A 7,734-nucleotide genomic window follows, 5' to 3' on the forward strand; every position below is an offset into this window, starting at 1 on the left:
CGAAAGAGGAGTAGGATCTCGGCAGCACCCAACACATGGGTGTAAAAGCGGCAGTGTGACCACACATACAATGGCGGACCCTGGAATGCTGGATCGGTAGCAAGGACGCCTCCATGGCATGGACACCAACCGGTGAACCGACATGGTAGAGCGTGCTGCTCACAGCATTTCCCTAGCCCTAACTGATGGCTAGGATGACTAGGGAGCTTTCAGCAAGAACCCTTGACAACGACTCTCACACACTGCATTTACTGCCAGAGACCTCACCCCAGGTTAGAAAGAGATAGACTAGGCACCGGGGCGGAGCCCACGGAGCCCTTAAATACACTAGAGACAGCCCCAGCCCCCCAAGACAACCAACCACGCTGTACCAGACAGCAGGGGGCGTGGTTTAGCAGCACATGATCGCAAGGGGCGTGGCTTAGCGGCACATGCTTGCAAGGGGGCTTAGCGGCACATGAGCAGAAATGCAGAAACCACACTTAGAATCCCTAGAACTGAACCTAAATGCTGACAATTGCTGACCAGCAGGAAAGGGCCTGGCCGAACGCCGCGAGAAAGCCCTTCTCCTGCGTACCGGCCTAACACAGGGCTCTTATTAGTCCAGTGGAATCACAATCCTTAGACTTCCAGAACTGGTAGTTTTCAGAGTAGTTCTAATCATGGCTCTCACTTTCCTGAGCCTTGTGCTTTTACAAACTATCTGTTATCGCTACATGTAAATATATATAAATATTGTGAAATATATAAATATAGTGATAACAGTGCAGAATTGGAACAAACACTGACAGATCTTTGATGTATGGTAGCAGAATGAAGCTACTCACCAGAACTGTTACTCAAGGAGGAGCACCCCTTAAGCCCCTGCTGCTGCAGAAATACGGTGGGCTCCAAAAATGAAATGTATTTTATGAAGCCCCCTACTGCCTGTTGTCTGTGGATTCCGAATTAAAAGAGTAAGTTATTTCCTTCTGGTATTAAGGAATGGCCGGCTAGTGTAGAAACAAAATACACAGACACATGACGTGTACATTAAAGTCTCTCTCAGGGGACCAAACCTGTGGTATCCTCTTTATTTTAGCAAGAGCAGATTTTAGAAAGTAACCAATAAGATTTTAACAAAGCATAGGATATTAACCAATTGCAAGATATAAATAGTGTAAGAGCCAATCAAAATGTATGAAATATGAAACAATCACATTATAGAATTTTAGAACAAATCAAAATACATTTTCAATAATGAATTACATCATTTAGATCAAAAAGCATTGGATTTATGGGTAATGCTAAGAAGTTTCCCTATAATATATTTTTGGATATAGTCGGTTGGTTTGGTTCTCCAATGGTATGTCTACTTGCGTAATGTGGTTGATTGTTCCAGATGACTGAATTAGAGCAAAGGTTATGATATTTAATATAAGTGAGCTTAAAGACAGAAAAAGCAAGCAAACAGTGAGATATATGTCGGAAGTCAGATAATGTAGCAAAATGGAGATTGTGTTGCATGAAACATTATTCTTGAACATAATTTTCACTTTTCGATAGATTATCTACTAGTCATTTACATTCTGCTCAGTTTCACTGAACCAGGGCCCTGAGAACTATTCACTGGCTGTGTAGGAATTCCCGCAATTCCCTATCGAGACAACATAGATATACAGGGAATGTATACATCCTCATAAGATGACATCGGATCAAGGGACACATACTCTACATCAATCTCATTTGATGCAATGGTTGGTAGCTAGCAGATGAATTAATGCAATCTAGTGCATCCTTTTGTGAATATTATCAACTTAATTTATATTATGTTTAAAATAATTTTATTTTATAAAGTATCAACTCATGTAATAATCAGTTTGATTGAATGACACATTTAATAGTACAGCTGCGGGATTTTATTGCCATTTGTGAGTAGTAGTACCATATCTAAATTTTCACTTTTAGTAAACTTTAAATGTTTTCTGTACTTTCATACACAATCTCATTTGATAATGTTCTAAAGAGGCAATCTGCATATCACTTTATACCATATTATTTTACTCTACTACCCATCCAAGAAAAAAGAACTGCTTTTGTCTGTCTATTCATGCTGTCCTGTTAGCCAAACTGCATAAAAGTGGGGTGGGTTTGCAGTTCAGGACAGGCAAGCTAATGACAAAGACAAGATCAGCGTATGCTGAAAAAATGAGAGCTACGTTGTTTCAGCTCATATAGTGCTGGTAGAATGGTGATGAAGGGGAACTATTTATGGCAAGTTACAGAGCACGAGGATCAGTGCAGTTCCTGAACTTATATATCCCAATTCACCAACGTGTTTACACCAGGGATCTGCCATAAAATTTTTTTGGAAAAGTTTAAAAATGTTGGCGTTTGGGTAGAGCTGAGGCAGGACAGGGCATGGTGATGCCCACTTGTCTAATTCATAACGAGTTGTGACAATACTTTATGCCACAAATCTTACTTCCGGTCTTGATGAGTCCGGGCTATAGACTAGTCATGCATTAAAATCAGCTTTAAAGTGAACCTGTCATCAGGATTTTGCTAAGTAAACTACATATACTGTCAGGTTGGCGCTGTTACACTGATTGAAATGATACCTGGGTTGAAGAAATCCATCCTGTGGCTGTTATTTAATCTATGTTTGCAGTTTTGCGTTAATGAGATGCTCGTGCTACGGGGTGGGCCTGTGGGCGAGGCTAGGTTTGATGCTTTGGCCTCATCTTCATCATTCTGGACTCAAGTAACAGGTCGCTGAACCTTTAGTGACCTGCCTCCTATTTTAAATATTGTGCCTGCGCATTTAATATTGTGGTCTTCAAAAAAAAAAAAAGCTCCAACAAAATGGTGCCGGCGGCGCATGCGCAGTATCATCTATTGGCAAGAGATGCTCTCAATCTGCGCATGCACTGCCCATTGTGTTCCGAGGACCAGTGCGGGAGCGCGCACAAGAAGAGGAATCGTCGCCGCTGAACATAGCAACGCTCCCACACTGGTCCTCAGTGCCATTTTATTGGAGCCAATTTTTTTTTTGAAGACCACAATGTTAAATGGGCTGGCGCAGTATTTAAAATAGGAGGCAGGTCACTGAAGGTTCAGTGACCTGTCATTTAAGCCCAGAGTGAAGACGATGAGGCCAGAGCACCAAAAAAAAGACTCGCCCCGGAGCACGAGCATCTCATTAACGCAAAACTGCAAACACAGATTAAACGAGAACCACAAGACCAATTTCTTAAACCCAGGTATCAGTTTAATCAGTGTAACAGTGCCAACCTGACACTCCCTGTAGTTTACTTAGCAAAATACTGATGACAGATTTGTTTTAACTTGGTTGACAGGGCAGAAGCTCTGTGTTTTTACATATATCACTTTAATATTCATACCATTTCTTTACTGTATTGCTTACAAGCCTGTTCCTGTATTCTAGTATGTCGTTCCCAAGTAGTTACTTTCCCCATGTTGTGTAATTCACAACTGTTGGCGCAATTATTAGAAAATGGAAGAAACAAAAGATGACTGTCAGTCTTGCTCGGTCTGGGTCTCCATGCAAGATCTCGCCTCGTATGGTAAGGATGATTCTGAGAAAGGTCAGGAATCAGCCCAGAACTACACAGAAGGACCCGGTAAATGACTTAAAGAGAGCTGGGACCACAGTCTCAAATATTACCATTAGTAACACACTATGCTGTCATAGATTAAAATCCTGCAGGGTACGCAAGATCCCCCTGCTCACGCCAGCACATGTCCAGGCCCATTTGAAGTTCTCCAATGACCATCTGGATGATCCAGAAGAGGCATGGGAGATGGTCATTTGGTTAGATGAGACCAAAATACAACTGTTAGGTATCAACTCCACTCGCCGTGTTTGGAGGAAGAAGGACACTGTCCCAACCTGGGCGGTTTTCTGCAATGAGGACAGGATGACTGCACCGTATTGAAGGGAGGATGGATGGGGTCATGTATCGTGAGATTTTGGCCAACAACCTCCTTCCCTTAGTAAGAGCATTGAAGATGGGTCATGGCTGGGTCTTTCAGCATGACAATGACCCGAAACACACAGCCAGGGAAACTAAGCAGTGGCTCAGTAAGAAGCATTTCAAGGTCCTGGAGTGGTCTAGCCAGTCTCCAGACCTGAACCAAATAGAAAATCTTAGGAGAGAGCTGAAACTCAGTGTTGCTCAGTGACAGCCCCGAAACCTGAAGTATCTGGAGAAGATCTGTATGGAGGAGTGGGCCAAAATCCCTGCTGCAGTGTGTGCAAACTTGGTCAAGAACAACAGGAAACATCTGACCTCTGTAATTGCAAACAAAGGTTTCTGTACCAAATATTAAGTTCTGTTTTTCTATTGTATCAAATGCTTATTACATGCAATAAATGTTAATTAATTATGTAAAAATCATACAAAGTGATTTTCTGGATTTTTTTTAGATTCTATCTTTCACAGTTAAAGTGTACCTACGACAAAAATTACAGACCTTTCCATTCTTTGTAAGTGAAAAAACGTACAAAATCGGCAGTGAATCATATACTTACTTTCACCACTGTGTATGTGTATACATATATTGTATCGTACATGTGTGTGTATATATAGATATATATATAGTTACAATTTTCACTTTGCCTCAAAGCTCTTATATAATTTAATGCTACAGTCTTCGTATAAACTGTCTGAATAATGTTTTGATATTTAGTGTTCATAAGTATACAGGCATGGTTTCTGCCTTCACAAAACAAAAGTCTTCTTTAAATACATTGTATCCTCTGCATTATTCATAGACATTGTATGAAAGTGTAAGCAATATATAACTACATCTTAATTGGAGATTATATATGGGGCATTAACCAGTAATACTATATAAGTATTAGAAAAAAATCGGACTTACTGTGTGCAGCAGTATCCTGATAATGTTAAGTTCTCCTGATGTCCTGTGAAAGAGATTCCTAGAAATAAATGCCCGGATCCACAAAGATCTCCCTCTTTTATAGGTCTACGCCTATGGTCAAGCAGAGTCATTGGTCATGTCACGTTGTGATTCATTTGTGTCAATATTTCTTCTCTGTGCCTGTTTTACAAACACGATGGGAGGAGGAAGTGTATAAAAAGGGAGGCTGGCGAAACCTCTAAAAGGAAAAAGAACATCTATCTCCATTATGACTTTTAGACATTCTTATTTTAAGGACAATACCATGTGTGAGGTCCTGTAATGAGAAAATGTGCAGACTATTTGTTCTGCCCAGCCTCTTACAAGAAATATTTTATTAATTATATTTATTTTAAGTGGGATAATCGTCTGTGAAGGTAATGTTCGATATATTTATGGGATTCAGTTTTATGGCTCCTATAAACTTGTGGCTTACCAGCTAAAGTGCTTGACATTTGCTTTAAAGATTAGCGTAAACATAGGAAGTACATGTGATAATAGTGCTGTTATTTATAATCTTTGTGGTATTGCTATAAAACATGCATACATATTTAATAATTATGTAAGTGTGCGCTATATTCATTATATATTCATTTACCATTACATATATAGTAAAAAATAATGTATTTTTCTTCCCATCATAAACAAGGCATATTTGATAAGTATATGACATATCTATAAAGCAAAATAAAAAGTATGAACTTATGCAAGAAAGCAATGAATAACATGCCCAATGCTACTACAGATTACATATGATGAAATATCCCTTGTTTGAGATAATTTTTCCCCAAAATAATGTCCCTCTTGTTCATTGGTTGTGTGGTTTCACAGCTCAATTATTTTCCATTAAGTGGGGCACATATGCAATGCTAAAAAAAAAAGAAAAGAAAAAACAGCTTTTTTCTACTGTCATAGAGCTCATTTAAAGAGACTGCCATTTACTTATTTAAAGGGAATCTGTCACCAGGTTTTTGCTTCTCTGTCTGAGAGCAGCATGATGTAGGGGCAAAGACCTGATTCTAGCAAAGTGTCACTTACTGGGCTGCTTGCTGTCATTTTGATAAAATCACTGTTTCATCTGCTGCAGATTAACCAACACTCTGAATTATGAGTCCTGTATAACCCACCCACACCATTGATTGGCAGCTTACCGTGTACACAGAAAGCTGCCAATCAGTGGTGGTTGTGTGGTTATACAGAGGTCATTAATATGAAGGTCTACCTAGCAGCCGGTTTACTAGCCCTCTGATGATAACCTCCTGCTGATAAAACTGTGATTTTATCAAAACTACACTAAGTAGCCCAGTAAGTGACACATCGCTGGAATTAGGGTCTCTGTCTCTACATTATGCTCTTCTCAGATTAGGTGGCAAAAACCTGTCAGCTGATTCGCCTTAAAAATTATTTTGAAGATAGATGCCATTTTTTTTATTCTTAAACGCTAATTGTACTTTTATGTAACTTTTCAAAATTAATTGTACTGTGTGAGTACATGAGAAATAACACTATTTCTGGCCATTATATCACTTGTATCCTCCATTTTCACCATTTTTCCTCTATGAGACTTTTGTCTCTAATTTGCAATCCACTCTTAGCTGGTGAGCTGCTATTATCTCTACCATATAAAACAGAGCACTCCCAGAGTTTATTGCTCTTCATTCCTTTTTATAGGAAACAAAGACAAGCAGCAGCATGGTGGAAATTGAACAGCCATAGTCAAGTCTGTAGATATGAATCCTGCACTAGAGCAAGGTAAAATACTTATTAGAAAGTTCAGATTGATCTACATGTGTCTCCCTTTACTTGTTTCCTCTCCTTGCGCCTCTCTTCTTCTTCCACTATCCATAGATTATAAGAGGATTTGCTACATGACACCACAGTGAGCTTGTATACTTTCTTGTCTGAACAAGATGGATTTGAAGTGTTTTTCAGAGTGGATTGTGAATTCAGGAAATAGGTAGGGGGAGGGGTGGATGGTCGGGGCACAGGTTGCTACTAAGTGGGGGAGGAAGCTTATTTCTCTAATAAGATATATTGTAATGTTTCTTACTGTAAGAAACATTACAATATATCTTATTAGAGAAATAAGCTTCCTCCCCCACTTAATAGCAACCAAGAAACATTACAATATATCTTATTAGAGAAATAAGCTTCCTCCCCCACTTAGTAGCAACCTGTGCCCCGACCATCCACCCCTCCCCCTACCTATTTCCTGAATTCACAATCCACTCTGAAAAACACTTCAAATCCATCTTGTTCAGACAAGAAAGTATACAAGCTCACTGTGGTGATTTATGTAAAGTTTGTTGAAAGTACAGTTCCCATTTAAAAACTTTACTGGGTTGGCCATATGGGAGACATACTCTTTCTTTCTTTCTTTTTTGTAGTATTTATCTAGGTAGTGCAACATTGTGGTTTATTGCAATTTCAATGAATATCCATCTATACACATGTAAATGCAATTTATGCAAATTATTAAAATGCTCTTTCCTTTCATCGTCTATATTTTTATGATTACCGAAACCTCATCCTTTTGATAAGGCTGCTCTTTGAGGCGCTGATCCTGTTGATAAAATGGATATGGAGGTCTATGTAACTATATGTCATTCAACCCAGGGGTGAAAGAGTAGAAATTTGTCATAGCGGTAACTCACGTGCCTCCTCAGTGCAGACCTACTCACCATGGTCACCACACGGCTTCTCCTCACATCAGGTCGGCTCGCTGAGATTTGCCTATTTCAGCACTCCTCTGCACTGCTGCAACAGCATGTTGCTTCTGTGGCACCCCAGAAGTCCGGTTGCCACAGTGGC

The 7,734-nt window shown here is 39.6% G+C and overlaps 1 protein-coding gene across 2 annotated transcripts in view; it reads right to left on the reverse strand.

Moving 5' to 3' along the window:
• The window catches only part of TRPA1 (transient receptor potential cation channel subfamily A member 1), a 224,650-nt gene extending 219,616 nt beyond the window's left edge, over positions 1-5,034 (reverse strand). For both annotated transcript variants that reach the window (XM_073679440.1, XM_073679439.1), the window contains exon 1: positions 4,885-5,034. The gene's annotated coding sequence lies outside the window, so the exon portion shown is untranslated. The remainder of the gene's footprint in view (positions 1-4,884) is intronic.
• Positions 5,035-7,734: the final 2,700 nt, after the last annotated feature.

Source organism: Phyllobates terribilis, unplaced genomic scaffold (genome assembly GCF_046119375.1).
Source record: "Phyllobates terribilis strain yellow unplaced genomic scaffold, ASM4611937v1 Scaffold_4__5_contigs__length_816908805, whole genome shotgun sequence".
Taxonomy (NCBI): domain Eukaryota; kingdom Metazoa; phylum Chordata; class Amphibia; order Anura; family Dendrobatidae; genus Phyllobates; species Phyllobates terribilis.